Genomic DNA, 26,513 nt, shown 5'->3' with positions numbered 1-26,513 from the left:
TTTCTGTCTGCGTTTGTAAAGAGATGCTCTTCTGTACCTTGCAGACAAATGCTTCAGAGTTGATCAGTAGTCTCTGATTTTTTAAAAAATTATTATTACTTTATTATGATTATTTTTTAACCAGAGCACTGTAAGCTCTGGCATATGGTGGTGTGGGGGGATTGAACCTGGGACTTCATAGCCTCAGGCATGAGAGTCTCTTTGCATAAGCATTATGCTATCTACCCCCACCCATTTCTGATTTGGAAACTAATGTGAATTGTGCTGGTTTTTCTTTTTCTCTCCCCTCTGCTAATCCACATACCTGAGCCATAGGAATACTTAAGACTTTGGGAATTAAATACCTGGGAGGCTGGCTGCTGTTCAAACTAGGAAACTCTACTTCTGTTACCAGGTGTGAGTTTTTTGTTTGTTTGTTTGTTTGTTTATGGACTTTTGAGACTAAGTCCCAGATTTTTTTTAAGTTTTTATTTATTCATGAGAAAGGGAGGGGGAGGGGGAAGGGAACCAGACGTCACTCTGGCACATGTGCTGCTGGGGTTTATACTCAGGACCTCATGCTTGAGAGTCCAGTGCTTTATCTACTGCATCACCTCCCAGACCACCAGATTGATGTCTGGGTTGTGACTTTAGTCTCTAGCATCAGTTTCCCCTTAACCTATAGAATGAAAGGAATGAGTTATACAGCATCTCCCTCTGTGAGTTGGGGAGGGCAGTATGGGAAGCTGGGTTGACCTTGGAGGTTGGCTTGACCTTTCTCCTGTGAAAGGGAATACAATTGTAGGTTGTTTTTTTTTGTTTGTTTGTTTTTTTCACTCTAGGGTTATTGTTGGGGCTCTGTGCCTGCACTGAGAATCCACTGTCCTGGAGGCCATTTTCCTCATTTTGTTGCCCTTGTTATTATTGTTGTCATTGCTGCTGTTGTTGGATAGGACAGAGAGAAATTGAGGGAGGAGGGGAAGACGGGGGGAGAGAGAGAGACACCTGCAGACCTGCTTCACCACTTGTGAAGTGAGCCCCCCCCCCCCCCCCCCGCTGCAGGTCAGGGGGTAGGGGTGGGGGGCTCGAACTGTGATCCTTACACTGGTCCTTGTGCTCCATGCCATTGTGGACTTAACTTAGTGAGCTACCGCCCGGCCCCTGTTTCCTATCTTTCTTTTATGCAAAAATGTATCATGACTTTTCTGACAACCCAGTATTAGATCCAGTGATCAAAGCCATCACTTTATATATGTGATACTGGGGATTGAATTCAGCACCTTGTACATTGCCAAGTTCTGGGCTTTACCACTGCGTACCTCTTGGGCTGCACAAGCCTTAGTTCTTACCTTAAATGGTTGTGATGAGGATTCTGTGAGTTTACATATGAAGTCTTGGCTGGGGATTGAACCTAGCACCTCATATAGAAAGCATGCACTCGATTATTGAGCTGCATCCCTGTTCTTTTTAAAATCATTTTACTGGGGTTAGTCACAGTTGACATAAGTATAATTTCTCACTTCCCCATGATGATCTTTCTCTCTCTCTTTTTAAACTTCTGTATAGTACTTTTAAAATTTTATTTTGTGGGAGTCGGGCAGTAGCGCGTGCAGCAGGGTTAAGTGCAGGTGGCACAAAGCGCAAGGACCGGGTAAGGATCCAAGTTCGAGCCCCCAGCTCCCCACCTGCAGGTGGTTTTACAAGTAGTGAAGGTCTGCAGGTGTCTGTCTTTCTCTCCCCCTCTCTGTCTTCCCCTCCTCTCTCCATTTCTCTGTCCTATCCAATAACAATGACATTAATAACTACAACAATAAAACAAGGTCAACAAAAGGGAATACATATAATTTTTCTTAACATATAATTTTTTTTTTAAAAGTTAATTTTGTTTGGTAGGACAGAGAAAAATTGAGAGGGAATAGGAAGGTAGAGGAGAGAGAGAGAAACCTGTAGCCCTGCTTAAGCACTAATGGCTGCTCTCCCCACCACTCTGCAGGTGTGGACTGGGGGCTTGACCCCTGTCCTTGTGCTTGGTAACATGTACACTCAACTCAGTGCACCACTGCCCAGCCTTCCTGTACAGTATTCTATCAGAACGGGGGCAGTTTATTACCTTTTACTGTTATAGACAATGTCACAGCTGTGAACAGGAGGGCCCATCATTTCTCTGGCTGACTGTTAACATATACAGAAGACAGATTCCTTCTATAGCCAGTTCTGGGATGTTAGAGAGATTTGCTTTTCAGGACTTCCTGGTGTGTAAGGTGGGATCAGCATTAGCATCAAACCATAGCAGGACTTGCCACCACAATTGCTGAGTTTCTTTTCATAGGGATCCCTGCTTACCCTCCCACTATGCCTAGCAGTGCTATTCAGTTCTTACCACTTCCTAATACTGCTCTTGTTCTACCAGTCCTTAAGATGACTGGCTACTTGGTTTTTGCTGCTGCTTTTTTGAGAAAGCTAAGTACCATTAATCTTCCATTAGCATTTAAAAAAGGTATCCACCCTATGGCGTTGGGGATTAAAACAAAAGGGACTAAGCTCAAAGTTCTGAGACTGGCTTGAAACATGGCCTCAGTCACTGTAAATGCATAGAACCATCCTCTCTCTAGAAGATTAGTTACTTTTTCTTAAAGGATATTAACTGATTTCATGCAAGAGAACAGGGCAAAGATTGAGAGACCAGAGCACCACCCTGCATGTATAGTCTTGAGGATTGAGTCTGGGGATTCCATTATGCCAGCCATCTACCCACAGAGTCACCTCCCCGATCACATTTTAAATTAAAAAAAATTATATCTATGTAAATCATATATAAGTAAAATCAAGAGGGAATGAGAGGGGACACACACACACACACACACACACACACACACACACACACACATCTGCAGCACTACTTCACCACTCATAAAGCTTTCCCCCTTTGCAGGTGGGGTTGGGAGTCTTGAACCTAGGTCCTTGTGAATTATAACATGTACTCTACCAGGCACAGCACTATTCAGCCCCACACACCATAGATGTTTCGCCTTGACCTGGAATGTCATCTCAAAGTCCACAAAGTGCTCCCCGTTTTAGACCTTTAGGTAAATGCAGCCTCAAGGTCCTGCCCAGAATAAGTGGGGGGAATGTGGGCGGTGGAGGGGCTGAAGTGGGGGAAAAGTTTTTTTAAGGTTAACAGAACAATGCCTTTATTTACTGAGATTTTTCCAATTTTTTTATGCACATATTTTAAATTTTCGATTTTTGTCTGTATGACCTCACTCAGTGCTTGCAGCTCACTGTGAGGGGGCTGGGCAATGGTTCTAGGCCGCAGTTTACTCTGGCATGGGCACACTATGAGAGGCCCACAAAGAAGGACCTGCCATAAATCCATCACCATGCTGGGGGTGGGGGGATGTTAATTGAGTTTTCCTGGATTCCTTTTTAAATCTGAATGGTAACCTGTAGCTAGAGGCTAAAGGTGGCAGACAGCCACTCCAGAGCTTCATGGGCTCCTTTTTTTCCTTCTTCTTTTGTTTTGTTTTTTGTTGTTACTGAGGCTTTTCTGCTATTGGCTTTTTCACAAATACACACCGAGAAGGGAATAAGCGTGGAAGCCACAGCACCAAAACTTCCTTTCCTGTGGTTGGTGGGTGAGGCTCCACCACAGGCTGCTTGCACAGCTTAAGCAGCACACTATCTGACTGATAATGACTTTTTTCCTTCTCTTTTCTTTTCTCTCTTTTTTTCCCCTCATATTTTTATTTGATAGGACAGAGAATTTGAGAGGGGAGGGGAAGATGGGGAGAAAGAAAGACACCTGCAGACCTGCTTATGACACAGTTCATGAAGCATCCTCCCTGCAGTGGGGAGTAGGAGTTTGAATCGGGATCCTTATGCCAGTCCTTGCGCTTCGCACCATGTGCGCTTAACCTGCTACGTTGCCACCTGACCCTCGTAAATCTTTTTTTTAAAATTGGCTCTTAAATTTTTTTCCTAATTACTTTGAAGGTGGCGGGAAGTTAAACTAGTTAACAGTGTGAATGCCACAGCTAAATAAGCAGGAATGAAGCAAGTATTCTGCATATAGAAAGTTTTATAATGGGGGGGGCTCAGGTGGAGGCACACCTGGTTGAGTACAGGCCATGGCCGGTGCGCGTTCCATCGCTGGGGAGCCAGAGACGACCCGAACTGCCCCTGCGGCTACAATGACCCACATAGTCAACGACTGCCACCTCTCCAGATTCAGAGGAGGTCTCCAAACTTTACATCAGGCTCAACCTGACGCTGTTGACTGGCTACGGAAGAAGGGCAAACGCTAGAAGAAGAAGTGCACAAGGACCCAGGTTCAATCTCTTGGTTCCCACCTGCAGGGGGAAAGCTTCACAAATGGTGAAGCAGGGCTGCAGGTATTCCTGCCCCCTCTCTGCCAGAGCACTGCTCAACTCTAGCTGATGGGGGTGCAGGGGATTGAACCTGGGACTTTGGAGCCTCAGCCATGAGAATCTCTTTGCATAACCATTATGCTATCTACTCTTCTCTCTTTCCCTGTCTCTATATCCCTTCCACTTTCATTTTTCTCTCTGTCTCTGTCCAATAATAAATAAAAAGATTTTAAATTAAGAACATTTAAAAAAATATTTTTCCCTTTTGTTGCCCTTGTTTTTCATTGTTGTTGTAGTTATTGTTGTTACTAATGTTGTCGTTGTTGGATAGGACCGAGAAATGGAGAGAGGAGGGGAAGACGGGGAGAGAAAGATAGACACCTGCAGACCTGCTTCACTGCCTGTGAAACGACTCCCCTGCAGGTGGGGAGCCGGGGGCTCGATCCTTGAACTGGTTATTGCGCTTTGCGCCATCTGCGCTTAACCCGCTGCACTATCGCCCGACTCCCAAGAACGTTTTTTATAACAGTGGCTGGGAAGGAAGGTAGAGCACATACTTTGTATGCTTGAGGTTCTGGGTTCAAACCTCCCCCCTCCACTGCAGAGAGAAACATGATTGGTGAAGCAGCACGTGTGCAGTTGCTCCCTCTATCTTTCTCATAAAACAATAATTTGGCTGAGGTGGGGGTTGCTTAGCAAGTGGAACACACATCATGCTTTCAGACCAAAAAGTAACTTCCCCCCTCAAATGCTCTCCCTTCCTCTAGGTGGCTGTGCTGTGGCAGTTTGGTATTTCCTAGTCTCCTCTTTCCAAAATATGTATGGCCCGCGTTCATGGTTTTGCTATTTATTTATTTTTCTTTTTATTATACTTGGTAGGACAGAGAGAAATTGAGAGTGGGAGATAAAGGAGGAGAAAGACACCTGAAAACTTGCTTCTCAGCTCATGAAGCGGCTCCCTTGCAGGTGGGGAGGGAGGGTTCAAACCCAGGACCTTGCAGATGCTAATTTGTACACTTTTTGTTTTTTGCCTCCAGGGTTATCACTGGAGCTCAGTGCCTGCACTACGAATCCACTGCTCCTGTGGCCATTTTTTTTTTTTTTTATTTCTTAGCTAGGATAGAGAGAAATTGAGCGGGGAGGGGAGAGGAAGATAAAAAGAGAGAGAAAAAAGACACCTGCAGACTTGCTTCACCACTTGTGAAGGGACACCCTCCCCCCCACTCCTTGTGCTGGTCCTTGGCACTATGTGCGCTTAACCCCATGTGCTACTGCCCAGCCCTCCCCCCCTTTAAAGTTGGAGTTTTCCATAAATGGAAATATGAATTGTTCTGGAATGCTCTATAAGGTGTAACCATCCCCCACTCCCCACCCCTTTGACACACCCAGGGCAACCTTGCATTCCTCCTGTGAATGCCCCCTGCCTGCTCAGAAGCTGCTGGGGACCTCCTGGTGCAGTGTCTGGGAGCCTGCTGCGCACTGTGTGTGTGACTGTGGCTTCAGAGATGGACAGCATCAGAAACCACCAAGATGCCAACTTGTGAGACAATGAGTGCATTCAGAATCCAGGTGGGGGAGACCTGTGTGGGCTAGAGCAGCTGGCAGGGCTTCGCCAGGGGGGGTTGGAGCAGCCTCCAGGGTGTTGGGTGGCAGAGGAGGCTTCTGTAGGCTGAGAAGGGAGGGATGTGCTTGGGAAGGGACCGCCCAGGCAGGTCTCTAGGGGCCAGGAATACATAAAGGGGATATTTGGATAGTGACTCAATTAGCTGAGGTGTAACTGAGCTTCCTGCTCCAGACACCTTCTCCTCACACACACACTCCCCCCCCCACACACACACACACATGGGGGCTGAGGTGTCCTGACCTCTGAGACACATGGAGCCTAATAGGGCTTTGGGAGGACAGCTGCCGCAGGTGGGGGTGTGGCTATTGGCAGAGACCCCGGGAACTTGGAGTAGTAGCTGGAGAAACTGGAGCAGCAGGCTCTCCGCCTTCTCTCCCTGCCCCAGGCCAGAGACCATGCCCATCCCAGGCTCTACTGGGGCTGTCTGGTGTAGCCACAAGGAGCTGCAGCAACATCTGGTGCCTCAGACTTGGGGCCAGCCCACCTGTCTGTCCCCACAGCCTCTACCAACACTCATCTACTCTCAGCCTCACCTAATGCAGGTGTGCTTCTCAGTTAACCGCACTATGCACCCTAGCCTTCCATTTGATCATCCAATTAAAAAAATGTTTAATTGATCCCATCCCCTCCCCTCCCCTCCCCTCCCCTCCCCTCCCCTCCCCTCCCCTCCCCTCCCCTCCCCTTCCCTTCCCTTCCCTTCCCTCCCCTCCCCTCTGCCCACCCCCTCATTGCCACAGGCCTTTGGCTCCTTCAGGTCCCCATTGTACAGGTAAGAGACAGGTGCAGAGAGGGGACTACTTGGGCTTTAGCTGGGTGTTGAGGAAGGAGAGGGCTTGGAAGAGGGTTGGGTTGTGGGATCTGCTTTCCTCTCAACTCCTGAGGTGTAGACACCCTATGGGTGCTGCCATTGAAAATGCTGATTAGTTAATTAGCAATTGTTTGTGGCCTTTATCTCAAGGGTTTAACCCTGTAATTTTGAGAAACTCTTCTCAACCTCTAATGTGCTTTCAAAACCATCTCCATAACTTATTAGAAATGCCAACTGCTTGACCCTACCCTTTCAGAGATTGCAATTTGATAAATCTGAACAAGTTCCAGGAGTCTGCATTTAAAAATAAACCCATTTTGTGTTGCAGCTGGAGGCCCCTGGATTGAACTTCAAAGACTAGTTGGACCACGGTATGGGTTCCCAAACTCTGGCTTTATCCCCCCTTCCCATCCCTCCCAACCAGGAGAGAGGTCAAAAACATGGAGTTTTTATTTTAAAATTATTATAACAGAGATAGAGAACTAGAGTATTGCTCTGGCATAGACAATGCTGGGATCAAACACAGGACATTATGTTGCCAAATTTAATGCGGTGACCACTGTACTACCTCCTGGACCTTGTGGGAAATTTTATTTTAAAGTATTTCCCAGGTAATCTTGGTTGGACTGGGGGGAGGTGTATGAAATCTATAATCCCACCCAAAGTTGAGAGAGAGAGACTCAAACTGCAGTTTTGTGTCTGCCAAGGTAAAGGAAAATTCCCCATGTGTTTTTGGAAAAGCAAATATGCAAAATAAATGTGAAATTCTGGTGGAGGGAGAGTTCCAATTAATTAGGGAGGAGAGCATGGATGGTGGATAAGAGGCTTAGCTTCCATCTTCCTTCTACTCCTAACCTCCCATCTACCTATCCTTTGTTCTTTCTCTCAGACTATCACTGGTACCCAAGATCCAGTTGCTAGAGCAAGGAGAGCAGCCTGGACAATCTAGGAGGTGATTTAACAAGTTAACTTGCAACTGGGGGAAGTCACTACTGGTAGAGAGCATTCTGCTTGCATGCCTGAGGGTCTCAGCCCCAGCCCTGCTATGCTCTGACATCCACTCCCCCCCCCCCTCTTCTCTCTTTCTCTTGTCTCTCTTTCCTTCTTGATCATGTAATATATAACAGTATATATGAAAAAATTTGATTTTTATGTTTAAAAAAGTCAATTTGGTTTTATTATTTAAGAGAGATCTGAAAAGACAGTCCTTCAGTTTGAGTTACCCAGTCTTGCTAAGCCCTGCCACTGTCCCAGAGAAGCCAAGGTGCAACTGAGTTGTTTGGGGGGTGGGGGGGAGGAACAGACCCAACTTGGAGAAAGGCAGTTAATTACCTTATTTCCAGCTTTAGGGTTGGGCCAAACAAGAAGTTTAGGGACTTTCCTTGTGGGTAGTGAAGTAAAGTCACTTTGGGGGGGGGGGTGCTTGGACTGTGACTAACCGTTGTGGAGTTGGATGACAAGTCCAGTGGTAGGATAATGGTTATACAGAGAGACTCTCATGCCTGAGGCACCAACGTCTCAGGTTCAATCCCTCAACCTCCATAAGCCAGAGCTGAGCAGTGCTCTGGTTTAAAAAAAAAAAAAGGGTGTCGTCTGCATTTCAGAAAGTTGAGCCACCTGAGAGGTGGCACAGCAATCAGAGCTTCAGAACTTGTGAGCAGGAGGCCCCACATCTCTGATACTAGATATGCCAGAATGACGCTCTGATGTCCTTGTTATTCTTCTTTTTTCTTTCTTAAAAATTTTTTTAAAAAATTATCTTTGTTTTTTGGATAGAGACAGCCAGAAATCAAGAGGGAAAGGGTAGTGATAGGAAGAGAGACACCTGCAGCCCTGCTCCACCACTTGCAAAGCTTTCCACCTGCAGGTGAGGACTGGGGATTTGAACCCAGGTTATTGTGCTTTGTAAGGTGCGCTCAACCAGGTGTGCCACCCCCTGGCCCCACCTTGCTCTTCTAAGAAATGTGATTCAGTATGTAACTCCAAATTTAGAAAGGACCAGGAGTTGCGACCCTGAAGATACCTTGTATTATCTTTGCTTACTGTTGAACAGACTTAACCCTGACAGGTGATTTCTCTCCAGGTATTTTTGGATGTCATTTTCAAGTATGTAACACTTTTTTTTTAAATTTATTATTGAATAGACAGAGAGAAATTGAGATGGAAGGGGGAGGTTGAGAAGGAGAGGAGACATAGGCACCTGCAGCCCTGCTTCACCACTCATGAAGCTTTCCCCTTGCAGGTGGGGACCAGGGGCTTGAACCCGGGTCCTTGTGCACTGTAATGTGCACACTTAACCAGGTGTGCCACCACCTGGCCCTGTAACACTTTTTAAGATGTATTTAGTTATAGGAAAGCTCCTCATAGCAGTTGTATTTGGTTTCTCCTTATATCTTGTGCCTTGTTCTTTGCTAGTTTTCCTCAGTATGTGTCAAAACAAACAAACAAACAAACAAAACACTGTTACCAAGAACCCTCTGGTTACTAATACACACTTGGAGCACAAGAGTTCATTTAATTTTCACACTAGCCCTGTTTAACTCTTTTTTTTTTTTTTTTTTTTTTTAAACCAGAGCACTGCTTAGCTCTGGCTTGTGGCGGTGTAGGGGATTGAACCTGGGACTTGAGAGCCTCAGGCATGAAAGTCTCTTTGCATAACCGTTATGCTATACCCCCACCCTAGTTCTTCTCATTTTATAGACATGACTGAGAGTCATGGCGGGGCAGTCCCTTGGCTATTTATTGGCAGAGCTAGGATATACAATCTGCTCCCAAAAGAGCTGGGGCACACATACATACATACCTTCACTAGACTGACTCAGGTTGTCAGACCACTCAGGGAGTCAGTGCTGGAACCACTGGAGCAGGTTTCCTCCCCCTCCTCTCCCCTCCCTTCCCTTTCTTCATGGGGGAATTGACACCCTTCCCCCTTCTCTTCTTTCTCCCTCCCTCCCTTTCTTTCAGAGATACTGATTTTTATTTTGTTTTATTATTTTAATTAGTTTAGTTTAAATAATTTTTTTTATTAATGAGAAAGGTAGAGAGAAAGAACCAGACATCACTCTGGTACATGTGCTGCTGGGGATCGAACTCAGGACCTCATAGTTGAGAATACCATGCTTTATTTATCCAGTGCGCCACCTCCCGGACCACAGAGATGTTGATTTTCAAGACTTGTCACAGGTGTCAATTCCCCCATGACAGGTATCGGCACACCACACCTTTCAGTTTACTATCTTCCTCTACCATAGGACACTGAGTCCCCACCCTGCCTCCACCCCTGCTCAACCCCCTCCTGCCTCTGCCTCCCTTGGATCTACTATAGTAGTTCATAGATAATTAGTTTCACATATCTTACCTGTTTGTTAAACTAATTTTTTAAAAATACTTTATTTTTAAATATTTATTTCCTTTTGTTGCTCTTGTTTTATTGTTGTTATTGATGTTGTCATTGTTGGATAGGACAGAGAGAAATGGAGAGAGGAGGGGAAGACAGAGGGGAGAGATAGACACCTGCAGACCTGCTTCACGGCTCCTGCAGGTGGGGAGCCGGGGTCTAGAACCAGGATGCTTATGACGGTCCTTGCGCTTTGTACCACATGTGCGTAACCCGCTGCACTACTGCCCAACTCCCACTTTAATTAAATTAATTATTATTTTTTCATATTTTTATTTTCCCTTTTGTTGCCCTTTTTAAAAATTGTTGTTGTAGTTATTGATGTCATCATTGTTGGGTAGGACAAAGAGAAATGGAGAGAGGAGGGGAAGACAGAGAGGGGGAGAGAAAGACACCTGCACCTGTCTCACTGCCTGTGAAGCGACTCCCCTGCAGGTGGGAAGCCGGGGCCTTGAACCAGGATCCTTAACGGCAGTCCTTGCGATTTGCGCCAAGTGCGCTTAACCTGCTGGGCTACCGCCTGACCCCCTATTTTAGTTTTAATCAGAAACTGATACAGAGGAAGGTACAGAGAGAAAGACCAGAGTACTGCTCAGCTCTGGCTGGTGGTGGTGCTGGAGATTGAAGCTAGGACATCTGAGCCGTAGGCAGGAAAGGTTTTTGCCATATCCATTGTTATCTCCCCAATCCCCATTCTTTGTTTTTCATGACACCACTATTAGTGAAACGATCTGGTATTTACCTGCCTTCTGGCTTACTTCACATAATATAATTTCTTTTTTTTTAATTTATTTTTTATTTAAGAAAGGATAAATTAACAAAACCATAGGGTAGGAGGGGTACAACTCCACACAATTCCCACCACCCAATCTCCATATCCCATCCCCTCCCCTGATAGCTTTCCCATTCTCTATCCCTCTGGGAGCATGGACCCAGGGTCACTGTGGGTTGCAGAAGGTAGAAGGTCTAACTTCTGTAATTGCTTCCCCGCTGAACCTGGGCGTGGACTGGTCGGTCCATACTCCCAGTCTGCCTCTCTCTTTCCCTAGTAGGGTGGGTCTCTGGGGAAGCTGAGCTCCAGGACACATTGGTGGGGTCTTCAGTCCAGGGAAGCCTAGCCGGCATCCTGATGGCATCTGGAACCTAGTGGCTGTAAAGAGAGTTAACATAGAAAGCCAAACAAATTGTTGAGCAATCATGGACCCAAAGGTTGGAATAGTGGAGAGGAAGTGTTGGGGGATACTCACTGCAAACTCTAGTGTACTTCTGCTTTCAGGTATATATTTTGCACTAGTTTATGGATACGTGTGAACATACGCTCTTTCTCACAGAACCTGGTGTATATCTAGGTTTTGGGACTTTGTTAGAAAGTGAACCACCTGGGATGGACACATAATATAATTTCTTAAAGTTTCATCCAAGTAGTAGCAAAAGAAAACCTCATTATTTCTTACAAGTGGCTAACATTCATATATTCACACACACACACACACACACACACACACACACCCCTTAGGGAGAAAAGGGGGAGAACTGGTGACATAGTTCACTTGGATAGTGTGCTGCTTTACCACGTGCTCAAGCAGGGTTTAGGTTCTGGTCCTCATTGTACTTGAAGGAATCTTTGTTGCCCCCTCCTTTTGTTTTTTACTAGAGCACCGCTCAGCTCTGGCTTATGTTGGTGCAGGGGATTGAAACTAGATCCTCAGGCATGAGAGTCTGTTTTCATAACCATTATGCTGTCTTCCCCCACCCCAACTTTATTAACCATGTTTGGGTTGTTTTCAAGTGTTGGCTATTACAAAATTGGTATTTATATTAAAAATAAATTACTGTGACTAGAAGTTGTGTTCAGACCATTTCTTTTTAGGTTTTTTTTTAAATCTTTTTATTTTATTTATTATTGGATAGAGAAAAATTGCGAGGGGTGGGGAAGATAGAGAGTGCAAGAGATACCTGCAGCCCTGTTTCACCACTCATGAAGCTTTCCCCCTGCAGGTGGGGACTAAGGGCTTGAACCTGGGTCCTTGTGCACTGTCGTGCATGTGCTTACCCAGGTGCACCACTACCTGTCCCCTTCAGATCACTGGATAAGTGTTTTTTGGTAATTTCAAAAATTATATTTCTTTATTTACTTATTTTCCACTTTGTTGCCCTTGTTGTTTCATTGTTGTAGTTATTATTGTTGTTGTTATTGATGTCATCGTTGTTTGGATAGGACAGAGAGAAATGGAGAGAGGAGGGGAAGATGGGAAGAGAAAGCTAGACACCTGCAGACCTGTTTTACCTCCTGTGAAGCGACTCCCCTGCAGGTGAGGAGCTGGGGGCTGGAACCAGGATCCTTACGCCAGTCTTTGTGCTTTTCGCCAGTTTTTTGGTAATTTTAGCATTGATGAGAGGAGTTGTTGGATTTTTATGGTCAACCCATTTAACATTTTTTGAGGACTGTGTAGATGGATCTCCACAGGGACTATACCAATTTACAGTCCCACCAACAGAGTTCCATTTTCTTGTAATAGGATTTCTTTCCAGGATATCCTCTCTTCCTGTTAACTGTTTCTCTGTAAAATGTCAGTGGTGTCTACTTCAGGGGGTTGTTGTGGAGAGGAAATAGAGAATATAGTATTAGATGTGCATGACACTGAGTTATAGTAGTGATCACTGCTGTTGCTGATCTTTGCAAAATAGAATAGTGATTTATTTATTATTAAGTCTCATTTCTTCCTTGAACACAGCTAGCCCAGTCCAGGCTCTGGGTCAGCAAGGATTAGGACAAATAGTTGATGGAATGTGAATCAGGATCCTGTCCCCTGATTCCAGGAACTCAGACTCTTTCAGTCCTGCTGCCAGTGGCCTCTGGTCTCATTCCTAACTGTGAATAGCAGCTCACACTCATCCACTTCTACTTCCAGTCTACCACCAATGAGAGTGAGCTCAACATGGAATTAATTTGTTGGACCAGCCTACCCTTTCAGGGAAACCTTATGAGCTCCATCCCACAGCTGGAATCCAGGCAGGAGAAGGTGGCATGGTGGGAATGGGGCTCAGCCCACCCCTCTCCTGAGCTCTTAGCCACTGTACCCCATGCCCTGTGCCCTGCATGAAGGGCCTGAAGTCTAGACTGCTTGTTTCAAAACTGACCCCATGTTGCCTCGTGATGGCCCGTGGTGATGTCCTTGAGTCCTTCCAGACATGGCCATTGTCTGTCATGACTAAGCCTCCCTGTGCCAGGCTTGTGCTTTGAAGCCTCACCTCTAATTTATGGCTTCAGCACTGCTATCACTCCCTGCCTCAGAGTGGAAAAGGGCAAGTCTCTTAATTGGTCTGCTAAGATTAATAAGTCAGGCGCTGACAAGATAGTTCACCTGGTAGTCTGCCTGCTTTGCCATGCCCAGCCCAGGTTTGAGCCCGACCCCCTCCACTTGCATTAACTGTGCCATGCTGTCTCTGTCTCTCACTGAAAGAGTCAGCCTAGAGCAATGAAACCCTAGTGATGCCCCCCCCCCACTCCTCCCAAGGGGCGGGAAAAAGTTGAATGAGACTGCAACAAGATTTCAATAAATGTTGCCTGAGTATTTTTGCACCCTTTGTCTTCAGAGAGACAAGTGACAGCCAGTACTAGCTGAGACCTCACAATGTTTCCAGCCCTGGATGAACCTCTCCCCTCATGGATCTGGCACCACCCTTCACCTCCCTCTGAAAGACAACATCTCATGTTGGCCATCCTCAAAACTGTTGCACTGTGCAGAATTGCCAGTAAAAAACCCCAGGGCTTACCAGGCACAACGTTCAGGCTTTATCACAGAGCAGCCCAGGAGGTGGCACAGTGGATGAAGAGTTGGACTTGCCGTCATGAAGTCTGAAGTTTGATCCCACCTTGACAGATGTAGAGTGATATTCTCTCTCTTCCTCCCTCTCTCTGCTCTGTTTTGGTTTGCACTCAGTAATACATAATATATATTCCTCCAGGGTTATCTCTGGGGCTCAGTACCAGTGCTCCTAGTAGACAAAGCGCCCCCCCCCCATTTTATTGGACAAGACAGAGAGAAATTGAGAGGAGGAGAGATAGAGAGGAAGAGAGAAAGAGAGACATTTGCAGACCTGCTTCACCACTTGTGAAGCACCACCCCTACAGGTGGGAAGCCAGGGGGCTCGAACTTGGATCCTTGCACAGGTTCTTTTTTTTTTTTTAATTTATTTAAGAAAGGAGACATTAACAAAATCATAGGATGGGGGGCTACAATTCCCGCCACCCAATCTCCATATCCCACCCCCTCCCCAATAGCTTTCCCATTCTCTATCCCTCTGGGAGCATGGACCCAGGGTCGTTGTGGGTTGCAGAAGGTCCTTGCACAGGTTCTTACGCTTAGTACTATGTGTGCTTAACCGGATGCACCACCGCTCAGCTCCATAACATTTTTAACTAAAAATAAAAACGCCATCATGCCTTATTAAACAAAAAAGGTTGCTTGCATTCTGTGAGTTACTGGTCAAGGAAGATCATCAGAAATGAGATGGAAAGTTGTGACTCTAGATGTGGGTGTGGTGCTGAGTGACCTGCAGTGGTTGGGAGGCAGGTGGGTCAGTGCACACCTGTACTTAGTAGAGTGTGGACTCCTGTATTCACCCAGGGCTTTGCACACGTGTGAAAACCAGGAGTCTGAGTCATGCTTAAATTCTTCCTTACCTATTATGTTGGAACAAAACAAGCATTATCAAAGACATGCCTATTTTGGGTGAAGTCAGTTGAGTCTCAGAGGTAAGATTACTGGCCCAGGGTGCTACAGCTGGGATGCAGACAGAACTGGGATTTACTTTATTTGTTTTTTTTAAATGTATTTATTAATGAGAAAGCTAGGAGACTGGTACATGTGCTATTGGTGATTGAACTCTGGACCTCATGTTTGAAAGTCCGCTGTGCCATCTCCCAGATCACAGAACTGGGGTTTAATTCCAGGTTGCCCTCATTGCTGAGCCTCTGTGTCTTTCAATGGAAGCTGACAGAAGAGGACAAGATTCTGGGAACTCCCCAGTCAAGAAGTGTGGTCTGGAGTGAAAGGGAACAGAGCTCAGCAGTAGAGTACAGGACTTGCATGCGCAGGATTCCAAGTTTGATCCCAGGCACTGCATATGAGTGAGCAGTGCTTTGGTCTCATTAAAATAATCAAAGTGGATGCCTGGCTTTGGTGTTCAGATAGGTCCAAGGGGTCAGAGAGGCAGCTGGAGAGTGAGCTCAGGAAGTGCCCTCAGGAGGCCTAGGCTTCCTGTCTTCTGATGACTGGGGACCTTTCCACATTTCAGCCATTGGTGCAGCTGTGATAGAGCTTACTAGCTAAATACTTGTCCCAATCCCACCCGCCCTCAATAAGTAATGGGGGTGGGGCCACATCTATTAGCAAAAGTCACCATCTGCAGGGATCTGGGTTCCAGCCTTCATCCCCACCTGCTGGAGGAAAGCTTTATGAGTTAGTGAGTGCCACAGATCTCTCTCTGTCTCTCTGTCTCTCTCTCTCTCTCCCTCTCTCCCTCTCTCCCTCTCCCTCTTCCTCCCTCCCTCTCCCCCCCACACCCCCATCTCTCCCTCTCCTGTCAATTTCTCTGTATCCAATAAATAAATAATATCAGCAAAATTAATAAATGGTTGACTTGGTTAGCTCTTAGAGGTCCCCCCCTTTTTAGTTCAGCTAGCATTGGTTCACAAGTTGTGTGCTTTAGGGGTACAGTTTCATGCCCTTGGTCCCTCCTTGTTTGGTGATCTTAGTTGTGCAGTCATTGCAAAGAAAGGTTTGTTTCTATTTTACTTTCCTGCCTTTGTTTCTTTATATACCACGTATGAATAAGATCACCTGGTAGTTGTCCTGCCTGAGTCAGCCCAGCATGATTCCCACCATATCTACCCATATTGTAGCAAAAGACAGGATCTCATTTTCCCCCACAACTGTATACTGTTCCACTGTGTATATATGCCCCTACTTCTTACTTCACTTGTCTGTCACTGCAGTCTTTCCATTTCTTGGTTATACTAAACAGTACTGCAATGAACATAAGTGTGCTTCAAAGTTTTCAAGCATCAGCACCTTCACTTTTTTTCCCCCCCATCTTCATTCTTAGGATTGCTTTGACAGTTTTGGGTTCCAAAGTTCTAGTTTATTTTTTAAAAAATGCCCTTTAGGTTTTTGGTAGGGGGTTACACTGAATCTGGTTAGGGTGATCATTTTAGCAATGTGAGATACATCTTCCAAGAGTAAGAGCTTCCCACCCCCAGCATGATTTAACATCTACTCCATATTCAAATATCCCCAGCTATCCCAAGAACTCATCTTTTATTATGGACTCTTAGATGCTAGACATTGCAAATACTGTCTCCCTTGATGACAGCCACCTCTAGAGACACAGTAGGGAATTCTTGCTTTCTAATCAAGCCTGGTGGCTTCCTTTTGTTCTGCTTTGGGGATAGAGCTTGCAGCATCTGTGAGATGCTAAGGAGGGATTGGGAACTTTGTTTCTGTGTTTTAAAAACACATGAGTTTTATGTAAACTATATCCATGCACATCCCAGTCATATGGAATTTAAATTGTAACTTAAAAGAGTTCTCTGTTCCTTCTCTGTAATAAAGCATAGCTGGCTTTTCTTGATCTGAAGCGTCTAAGGCAAACAGAATCAATGATGTCTGCACACTACTTTCAAAAGGAGCAATAGATGGCAGAAATCAAACATCAGGTCATAGAACAGGCTACAGAGCCTCCAGTTAGAGCACACATTTCACCATTGTGGGGACTGGGGTTTGAGTCCCTGGACCACATGGAAGCACTGTGCAAAGGGGAAATTTCATGAGCAATGGTGTTTGTGGTGTCTCTTTTTACAAAAATCAAAGTCAAGAGGATATAAGCTCAGGTGTGAGCATTCACCCAGGACACTTGGATATTCAGCTGCAGCTACACATTTCTCTCCCACTGTTCATCTGTTTTCTACAGACCTCCTACATGGAGGAAATTTAGCATTGAAAGTTATAAAATAAAGTCCCAAATGAACCTATTATATATTTATCCTAATTTAGTAGTATGTAACAAGCATAGTTGGTATACTTTTTTTTTAAAGATTGATTTATTTTATACCAGATAGTTTCATATCAGAGACAGAGAACATCCCCTCTGGGGTGGGGGTACTTAGCATAGTGGTTATGAAAAGAGACTCTCAGGCTTGAAGCTCCAAAGTCCCAGGTTCTATCCCCCACACTACCATAAGCCAGAGCTAAGTGCTCTAGTTAAAACAAAGCCAGGGATTGAACTGAGCTTCAGACTGTTGGTTTTTTGGAAAAGTCATGATATATATGCCTCCAGAGTTATTGCTGTGGCTCAGTGTCGGCACTATGAATCTATTGCTCCTGGTGGCTTTGTTCCATTTTTATTGGACAGGGAGAAATTGAGAAGAGAGGAGAAGATAGGGAGTGAGAAAGATAGACACTTGCTGACCTGCTTCATTGCTTGTGAAGCAACTCCCCTCCTCCCTGCAGGCAGGAACCAGGGGGCTTAAACCGGGATCCTTGTACTTTGTACTATATGCCACCACTTGCCCCCTTTTGTTTCTGTTTTTCTATGCAAAAATGTCATGATTTTTCCAAAAACCCAGTATTTCCCTCATCGTGGGAGGAAGAGCCCCAACTCCCCCATAATGGGGGTGGGGTTGTCATTTAAATTATTTTTAAGAGATTTCTTTCTTTCTTTCTTTCTTTTTCTCTATTTTTTTTCTCCTTTGCCTCCAGTGTTATCACTGGGGCTCTGTGCCTGCACTAGGAATCCACTGCTCCCGGTGCCTATTTTTTCTCATTTTGTTGCCCTTGTTGTTGCCTCCATTGTTATTGTTATTGTTGCCATTGCTGTCGTTGTTGGATAGGTCAGAGAGAAATCAAGAGAGGAGGGGAAGACAGAGGGGGAGAGAAAGACAGACACCTGCAGACCCACTTCACAAGCAGTGAAGCGATTCTCCTGCAGGTGGGGAGCCAGGGGCTTGAACCAGGATCCTCGCACGGATCCCTGAGCTTCGCGCCATGTGTGCTTAACCCGCTGTGCTACTGCCTGCCCCCAAAATATTTCATTTTATGAGAGAAATCAGAACATTGAGCCACTTCATCATTTGCAGCACTGGGGATTACACTCAGGGCCTCATTCATTCTTACAAGACATGTGTTCTACCTGCTATGCCACCCACCCCCTTCCCCTCAACCTTCTGGGCCAGGCCTTTATTATTTTTAATAATAGTCATCACATCTCCTAAGTGAAAACAAGAGGTTGGGTTGGTATGCTTAATATTCTGCCCAAGGTGCATTGAGTTCACTGACATTGTACAGTGCACTCAAGAGTTAGCAAGTTTTTTGAGACATTCATACTTGAAGTTGCATTATAACATTATACATAGTCTACATAGTAAAGCCCCTCTTTTGTGCAGTTTCTGATCAGATGAGTTTGGGGCTGGGGGCTGAGGAGGTGGTAGAGTACACTCCACATCCAGAATGTCCTAGTTTTGATTCCTGTCATTGAATAACAAGAAAAATAAAATTAGCTGGACATCATTACAAATGGTGGAGAATAGTGCTTTGGTCTCTTTTTCTCTTACATACTGATGGTGATAGTAGTAATAACAGGAAGAAAAATGGGAGCAGCCTGGGTAGTGGCACAGCCACTTAGAACACTGGACTCTCAAGTGTGAGGTCCTCAGTTTGAACTCTGGCATTGCATGTGCCAGAATGATGCTCTGCTTCTCACTCTCACTAATAAATACTAAAGGGGGGTAGGGTGGTTTATCTCTAGGGCTCTGCTGCTCCAGTCTGACTTGTTTCAGATAGATGCAGTTTTCAGATAGATGCAGTGGGAGAAGGGGAAGGAAAACACAGCACTGAAGCTTGCTTCAATGTTTGGGGGCTGGGCTTAAAACCTGGGCTGCACACATGAACTCATTAATAAGTAAAAAAAAATTTTTTTTTTTTGCGGGGGAGGTTCATTACCCAGGTTTCACTGCTTTGGCATGACTTTTCCAGATGCAGAGAGAGAGTCACCAAAGTTTCCTCCTATGTTGTGAGGCTAGACCACTCACTTAACAGAGCCAGCCCTTAAATTAATCTATTAAAAATAAATAAATAAGAGATTTTCATGAAACAGAGAAACCAGAGCACAACTCCATGGAACACCAAGGATTGAACTGGTAACCTCAGACATACAAATTTGATGCTATACCAGCTGAACCATTTCCCCAGCTGATAAATCATTTTCTTTTCTCTTCTTTTTTCTTTAGGGTTAAGTGTACCAGCTAAGCCAGTGCCCCCAATAAATCCTTTTCTAAAAAAAGGTGTTACTCTGGTTTAAAAGAAAAAGGGAATTTTTAGTGATGGACTTAATGTTTAATGTTCATGCATTAAACATTAAAAACAAGTAGTAGTCCTTCATACCCACTTTTTAAAAGAAATCATTTTCCTGTTTTTTTTTTTTTTTTTCCTCCAGGGTTATTGCTGGGCTCGGTGCCTGCACCATGAATCCACCGCTCCTGGAGGCCATTTCCCCCCGTTTTTGTTGCCCTAGTTGTTGCAGCCTCGTTGCGGTTATTATTGCCATTGTTGATGTTGCTTTGTTGTTGGATAGGACAGAGAAAAATGGAGAGAGGAGGGGAAGACAGAGAGAGAGGGGGAGAGAAAGATAGACACCTGCAGACCTGCTTCACCGCCCGTGAAGCGACTCCCCTGCAGGTGGGGAGCCGGGGGCTCGAACCGGGATGCTTTGCGCCACGTGCGCTTAACCCATTGCGCCACCGCCCGGCTCCCTTTTTCTTGTATTTTTAAAATTTATTTATTATTGAATAGAGTCAGAGAAATTGAGAGGGGAGGGGAGATAGGGAAGGAAAAAGACATAGATACCTGCAGCCCTGCTTCACCACTCATGAAGCTTTCCCCCTGCAGGTGGGGACCAGGGGCTTGAACTGTAATGTGTGTGCTTAACCAGGTGCACCACCACCTGACTCCTCTACAGTTTCCCATGAACAACCTGGAGTTAAAAGCTTAGCAATAGGGCTCTGTCTGTCAGCACTTTCTCATTTAAGCCTCACAACAGCCCTCTCATGACAAGATTATCCTTAGACTCATTTTCTAGATGGCAAATAGAGGCTTGGGCAAGGCAGGTGACTTCAGTGCGGGATCTGGGTCGTGGAGCTGAAGGTGGATCTGGCCGCAGGTGTGTCTGGCTTGAGAGTAGCCAGCTTGGTGTACACAGGTCTTCCATCTTGAACTGGCTTTTGAGAAAGAAGTGCAACCACTCTGGGTTCATTTAGGTTAGTGTTCAGTAAGCTGAAGGAGTCACGCCTTCTCTGCTGTCTTGCATGCTTCCTGGGGCTAGACCGTCAGCACTCCAGCTTCACACCTATAATTGTGCGTGTTGTGACCCTGAGCAAATCCCTCTGTCTCAGTTCCCTACCTGTCACATGGAGATAATAATTGAACGTTCAGCATATAGTCACTCAGAATATTAAATGTCCGGTAGAATGAGCCTGACACATTAAAATGTGTTATAGGAAGTGTTAGATGCTATTATACTTTTTGCTATTATTATTATTATTATTATTATTATTATTATTACAGTTTTGATGTTGTCACCATCGAAGGTCTTTGCCAAGTGTGTCTTCAGAGTAGTTATCTGTGAGGTGAGCATGTCTAAGGGAGGCTACATATTTTATTAGAATCCTTATTACTCCAGAGGATTGGAGTGATGCCTTGCTATCTTCCCTCTCTGTCTCCTATCTAGCTATAAAAAAAAAGTGGGAGTCGGGCTGTAGCTCAGCGGGTTAAGCGCAGGTGGTGCAAAGCACAAGGACCGGCATAAGGATCCTGGTTCGAACCCCGGCTCCCCACCTGCAGGGGAGTCGCTTCACAGGCGGTGAAGCAGGTCTGCAGGTGTCTATCTTTCTCTCCCCCTCTCTGTCTCCCCCTCCTCTCTCCATTTCTCTCTGTCCTATCCAACAACGACAACACCAATAACTACAAAAAATAAAATAAAATAAAAAACACAAGGGCAACAAAAGGGAATAAATAAATAAATATTAAAAAATGTAAAAGTTGGACTTGAGAACCCTGTGCAGCATTTAAAAAAATTAGTAAAACCACAGCAACACTCCATGGTCACTAGAATGGCCGTTATTAAGAGACTGAACATGACAAGGGCTGGCAAGGTTGGGGAGGAAGTAAACCCCTCAGATAGAGCTTGTGGGAATGTAGAATTGTGTCGCCACTGAGGAGAAAAGTTTGCCATGCCTCAAATTGAGACCTAGTTACCACACAACCCAACAATTCATTCCTTGTTAAATACCCAAGAGAAATGAAAACATAAGCCCACACAAAATTGCCCATGGCATTTTTTTGTAGTTGTCCCCCAAATGCTTATCAGTTAACAAATGGCAAAACAGAAGGTGGCATAGCCATGCCCTGGAGTCCATCCAGCTACAGAAAGGTAGGAGATGATATGGCCCAGGAGACGCTGCAAGCATGAGGCCCACGTTTATTCCTTGGCATCATAAGTGCCAGAGTTATAATCTGGTTTTCTATCATCAATGAGTAACTTTTAAACAAAGGTATGAGATGCTGATAAAAATGCCATTATGACGTGATTTGCGTCGGCGTTTCTGTTGCTTATCCCGGTTGCCGGAGCAGAGTGTACACCATGAGTCATGGCGCCAAGGCCCGGTGCATGCTGAAGGGTGACGGCCTGGTGGGGGCACCATCTATTTCGAGCAGAAGGACAGTGGATGGGTCATGGTGTCAGGCTCAGTGGGTCATGGTGTCAGGCTCTGTTTCCAGACTGGCCAAAGGTGAACAACCTGGGTTCCATGTCCATCAGTTTGGAGATAACATACAAGGTTGTACCAGTGTAGGTCTTCACTTTAACCTCTAGGCAGAAGCACGGTGGGCCAAAGGATCAAGAGAGGCTTGTTGGAGACTTGGGCATCATTACTGCAGGCAAAGATCATCAATGATTGCGCTCTCTGGTCTGGATTCCATCACTGGCCGCATGATGGTGGCCCATGAGAAACTAGATGCCTTGGTCAGAGGTTTGAGATGCTGCAAGCATGAAGATGGAAAATGCCGGCAGTGTTTGACTGCGGTGTGATGGGCGTCTCACAGTAAACATTCCCTGGGCTGTGGTCTATGTCCTAGTAACTCATCTGTTGTCCTGCTAGTTGTAGAAGTTTAACTTGATAAGCATTAAACACTGTAATCTTAAATTAAAATAAAAATGCTATGATGTGGATAACCTTGAAAACATCACCCTAGGGACTAGGTGGTAGCATACCTGGTTGAGTGCACATGTCACAATGCACGAGGACTTAGGTTCAAGTCCCCAGACCTCACCTGCAAGGGGGAAGCTTCACAAGCAGTATCCTAGCTCTGCAGGTCTCCCTCCCTACCTCCCTGTCTCTCCCCCCCACACCTCCTATTTCCCTCTTCCCTCTCAATATCTGTCCCTATCCAAAAAAAAAGGCATGTTGAATGAAAGAAGCCAGATAACCCCCCACACACACACTGTATAATTCCAGTAGTGTGAAATGTCCAGAAGAGGCAAACCCAGATTGAGCATGGATGAATGACTGCTAATTGCTGGGGGAGAGGATAGCAGTGGGAACTGTTCATAGTGAGTATCACTATCACTTACTTCCTGTCTCTCTCTCTCTCTCCCCCTTTCCATCCTTCCCTTCTTCCCTCCCTCCCTCCCCCCATACAGAAGCATCAAAGCTTCCTTTAATGTGGCAGGGGCTGGGCTCCAACCTGGGTCACACACTAGCAAAGCGGCACAGTATCCAACTGAGCTATTGATACTTTGCTGGCCCAAGATGCAGTTTCTTTCTTATATGCATGTGTGCACATGTATACATGTGTGTGTTGGAAATGTTCTGGAAGAGTGGTCCCGGGAGGTGGCAGAGTGGATAAAGCACTGGAATCTCAAGCATGAGGTCCCAAATTCAATCCCCAGCAACACACGTACCAGAGTGATGTCTAGTATTCTCCCTCCCCTCCCCTCTCCTACTTTACTCATTAATAAGTAAGTAAAATCTAAGAAAAAAAAAAAAAGAAGTGAAATGTTCTGGAAGGAAGGGGTAATCGCGCAACTTGGGGAATAACTGAAAATTTATTCAAAGTGTATACTTAAAAATTCATTCAACATGAAGCTGAAAATATGTCAAGGGCACAGGAAGGTCTGGAGTGAAACACTTCCTGTTCTTACTGGTAGAGCTGCCACTTGCCACTTAGAGCTCTTAGTAAACAGCCTCAAACCCCAGGGAGCCCCACCCTCTAGAACCCTGGTTTGCTGCCTTCTCATAAACAGAAGGGGTTCTGGGAACCTACACCCCTCACCTGACCATGGTAAGTTTGATGTATAGTGTAATCACAAGGCAGGCAGGAGGGCGGGCTTTCCAGATGAGCCTAAACTAATGGCTTAAAAGGGTTATTTAGAAGAGAAAGCTGCAGCCTGACTGGTCTGAACTGCTGCCCAGTCAGCAGAAAAGGAACATTAAGTATGAGAAGGGAAAGTGTTTAAAACTGGCTCAGTGGCAGGTGCTCACTCATCTCACATCCCATTGCCTGGCTTAGTTAATGTCGGCCTCTCCTCTGGGATTAATTCAACTGGGAAGATTTCCCCTTTCCCTTGCCCCCCAACCCCCCAACCAGCTTGTCTCCTTTAAGACAAAAGACAGGAAATTCTCTGGAAATTAACACCTAAATGCTACTCTCTCATTTAAGCAAATTAAGACTTTTGGGGATGGATGACCAGGTGGTGGCCCCACAGAGTTTACAAGGGTCTGGGGGAGTCTCCAGTTACCAGCTAAGCTGTTGAGCCAACTTTGATCCCCAATTCCTGAGGTGCTATCAACCTCCCAGGACCTCATCTAAACAGACTTTGTCAGCTGTAGGCACCCTGCCTTCAGCCTTCGGCCTCAGTGTGGGATTTAAGGAGATTCCCCAGTGGCTCCTCTCAGGAGCAAGCTGCTTCCATCTGGAACCTGCCACTCTCTCTTGGCAAAAGGGAACCCAACACCAGAGACAACCAAGGAGGAATCCCTGGCAGAACAGACCAAAGGCAAGGTAAAGAAGGCTAAAGTGAAGCCCCAGGTGGTGGCGGTGCGCCTGTTAAAGCGCACACATTACACAGTGCACAAGGAGCCAGGTTGAGGTCCCCAGCCCCTACCTGCAGGTGTGAAAGCTTCACAAGTGGTAAAACACGTCTTCAGGTGTCTGTTTCTTTCCCTCACTTTCTCCCCCCTTTCCTCTCAGTTTCTCTGTCTCTACCCAACAACAAATAAATGAAAATATTAAAAACAAAAAAAGAAGGCTAAAGTGAGTTCAGGTTCCAGCTCTGCCAATTCACTAGTAAAGTGGCTTCCTCTCTGTGAGTCTTGGTTTATGCACCTGTCATGGGCTTACAGTGCCCACCCCCCTGAGTTTGGTAAGGTTCAACTGCAGTTATGCACAAGGCTCCTCTCAGGGCTGACACTTGGTCAGGGATGTGGAAACATTGGTCTGTCCTGCTTGCAGAGATTCAGAACCTTCTGTGTGTGTGTGTGTGGGGGGTAGGGTGGGGAGGGCACTTGAATAGCTTTGTCCTGTACGAGACCGAACTTTGAGCCCAGATCCTGTCATACTGGAGGAAGATGTGATGTTGTGGTCTCTCTATGAAGAGGCTTACCCACATCTTCAGGGTTTGCAAAGGGACCTGATCCCTAGTTGATTCCAAGGTCTCCTTGGAATCTCACTGGATGTCTGGGAGTGGTGTGGGGTGTGGTGGTGGCAAAGGCGTCATTGATTCACTCAATTGGTATTTATTAGGGACTGGCTGAGTGGCCTGTGGTGTAATACAACAGCATTTAGGCAAAACCCCTGTCTTTGTAGATTTTTTTTTTTTTTGCCTCCAGGGTTATTGCTGGGGCTCAGTGCCTGCACCACAAATCTACTGTTCATGGAGGCTTTTCTCTCTCTCTTTTGTTGCCCCTGTTTCTTATTGTTGTTGCAGTTGTTATTGGTGTCCATTGTTAGATAGGACAGAGAGAAATGGAGGGGGGGCAGACAGACACCTGCAGACCTGCTTCACCACTTGTGAAGCAACTCCCTTGCAGGTGGGGAGCTGGGGGCTCAAACTGGGATCCTCATGGACGGTCCTTGTGCATTATGCCACCTGCACATAACCCACTGCGTTACCGCCCAACTCCTATCCTTGTAGATTTTATCTTACTGGGAAAGTAGTAGGTAATAAGCAACAAATACATAATAAAGTCTAGTATAAAGCAGACAAAACATTCAGGAGCTGCGTGGAAAGAGACCTTTGTTCTTTGAATGCAAGGGGGGTGGGTAGGATCATCTGGAGGAAAGGGCCTCACAGCAGGGGGAGCAGCAAATAAAGCCACTGGTTGGGGCACATTGAATGTGTGGGGGCAGCCAGTGACCAGTCAGAAGTAGCTGGGTTGGGCTTTCCTCCTGAGAGATTTCAGGAGGCTGTTACAGTTCAGAAGCAAATCGTGGTCTGATTGCACTTGGGATGGACGTGTAGAGGCTGCTGTGTATCAGACAGACCGAGGGGCCAGGTCAGAGTAGGGAAGAATGTCAGAAGGCTACTATAGTTAAGTATTTTATGCAGTACCAGGAAGGAAACTCGGGGCCTCACATACGCAGGTCCCACACTCTATAGCTCAGCTGTCTCCAGCTCCAGGAGTGCAGCCATCAGGATGGACTGAGTGCAGAGGGAGCAGAGCTCCCATGCTTGTGTGCTCTGCCACACGCATCCTCCACCTGTGCTTTGCTGTGATTCACAGCTGGCTGACAGGTTTGGTGCTGAGAGGGCTCTGTGATGGAGAGACCAGGCAATAACCTTGGACTTCAGTTGAGACCCTTACTCTTTTTTGTCCCAACACCCACAGTGCTGGGGCCAGGTGGTGGTGCAACTGGGTGAATGTACATGTTACCATGTGTGTGGATGCAGGTTCAGTCCCCTGTTGGGGGAAGCCTTATAAATGGTGAGGCAGTGCTGCAGGTCTTTCTGCCCTTTCTTTCTTTCTTTCTTTCTTTCTTTCTTTCTTTCTTTCTTTCTTTCTTTCTTTCTTTTAATATTTTTTATATTTACTCTCTTTTGTTGCCCTTGTTTTATTGTTGTAGTTATTGATATCATCATTGTTAGAAAGGACAGAGAGAAATGGAGAGAGGAGGGCAAGACAGAGGGGGTGAGAAAGACAGACATCTGCAGACCTGCTTCACCGCCTGTGAAGCGACCTCCCTGCAGGTGGGGAGCCAGGGGCTTGAACCGGGATCTTTGTGC

At 45.8% G+C, this 26,513-nt stretch overlaps 1 protein-coding gene and 1 non-coding gene across 2 annotated transcripts in view; one reads left to right on the top strand and one right to left on the bottom strand.

Moving 5' to 3' along the window:
• The window catches only part of CDH1 (cadherin 1), a 97,186-nt gene that overhangs the window by 22,555 nt on the left and 48,118 nt on the right, over positions 1-26,513 (top strand). The window lies entirely within an intron of this gene.
• On the bottom strand, positions 3,228-3,363 carry LOC132537382 (small nucleolar RNA SNORA42/SNORA80 family). The gene has a single exon (XR_009548820.1). It is a non-coding gene; the product is annotated as a small nucleolar RNA SNORA42/SNORA80 family (small nucleolar RNA).

Source organism: Erinaceus europaeus, chromosome 2 (genome assembly GCF_950295315.1).
Source record: "Erinaceus europaeus chromosome 2, mEriEur2.1, whole genome shotgun sequence".
In the NCBI taxonomy this organism is placed as follows: domain Eukaryota; kingdom Metazoa; phylum Chordata; class Mammalia; order Eulipotyphla; family Erinaceidae; genus Erinaceus; species Erinaceus europaeus.
This window is presented reverse-complemented; position numbering and strand designations above follow the sequence as displayed.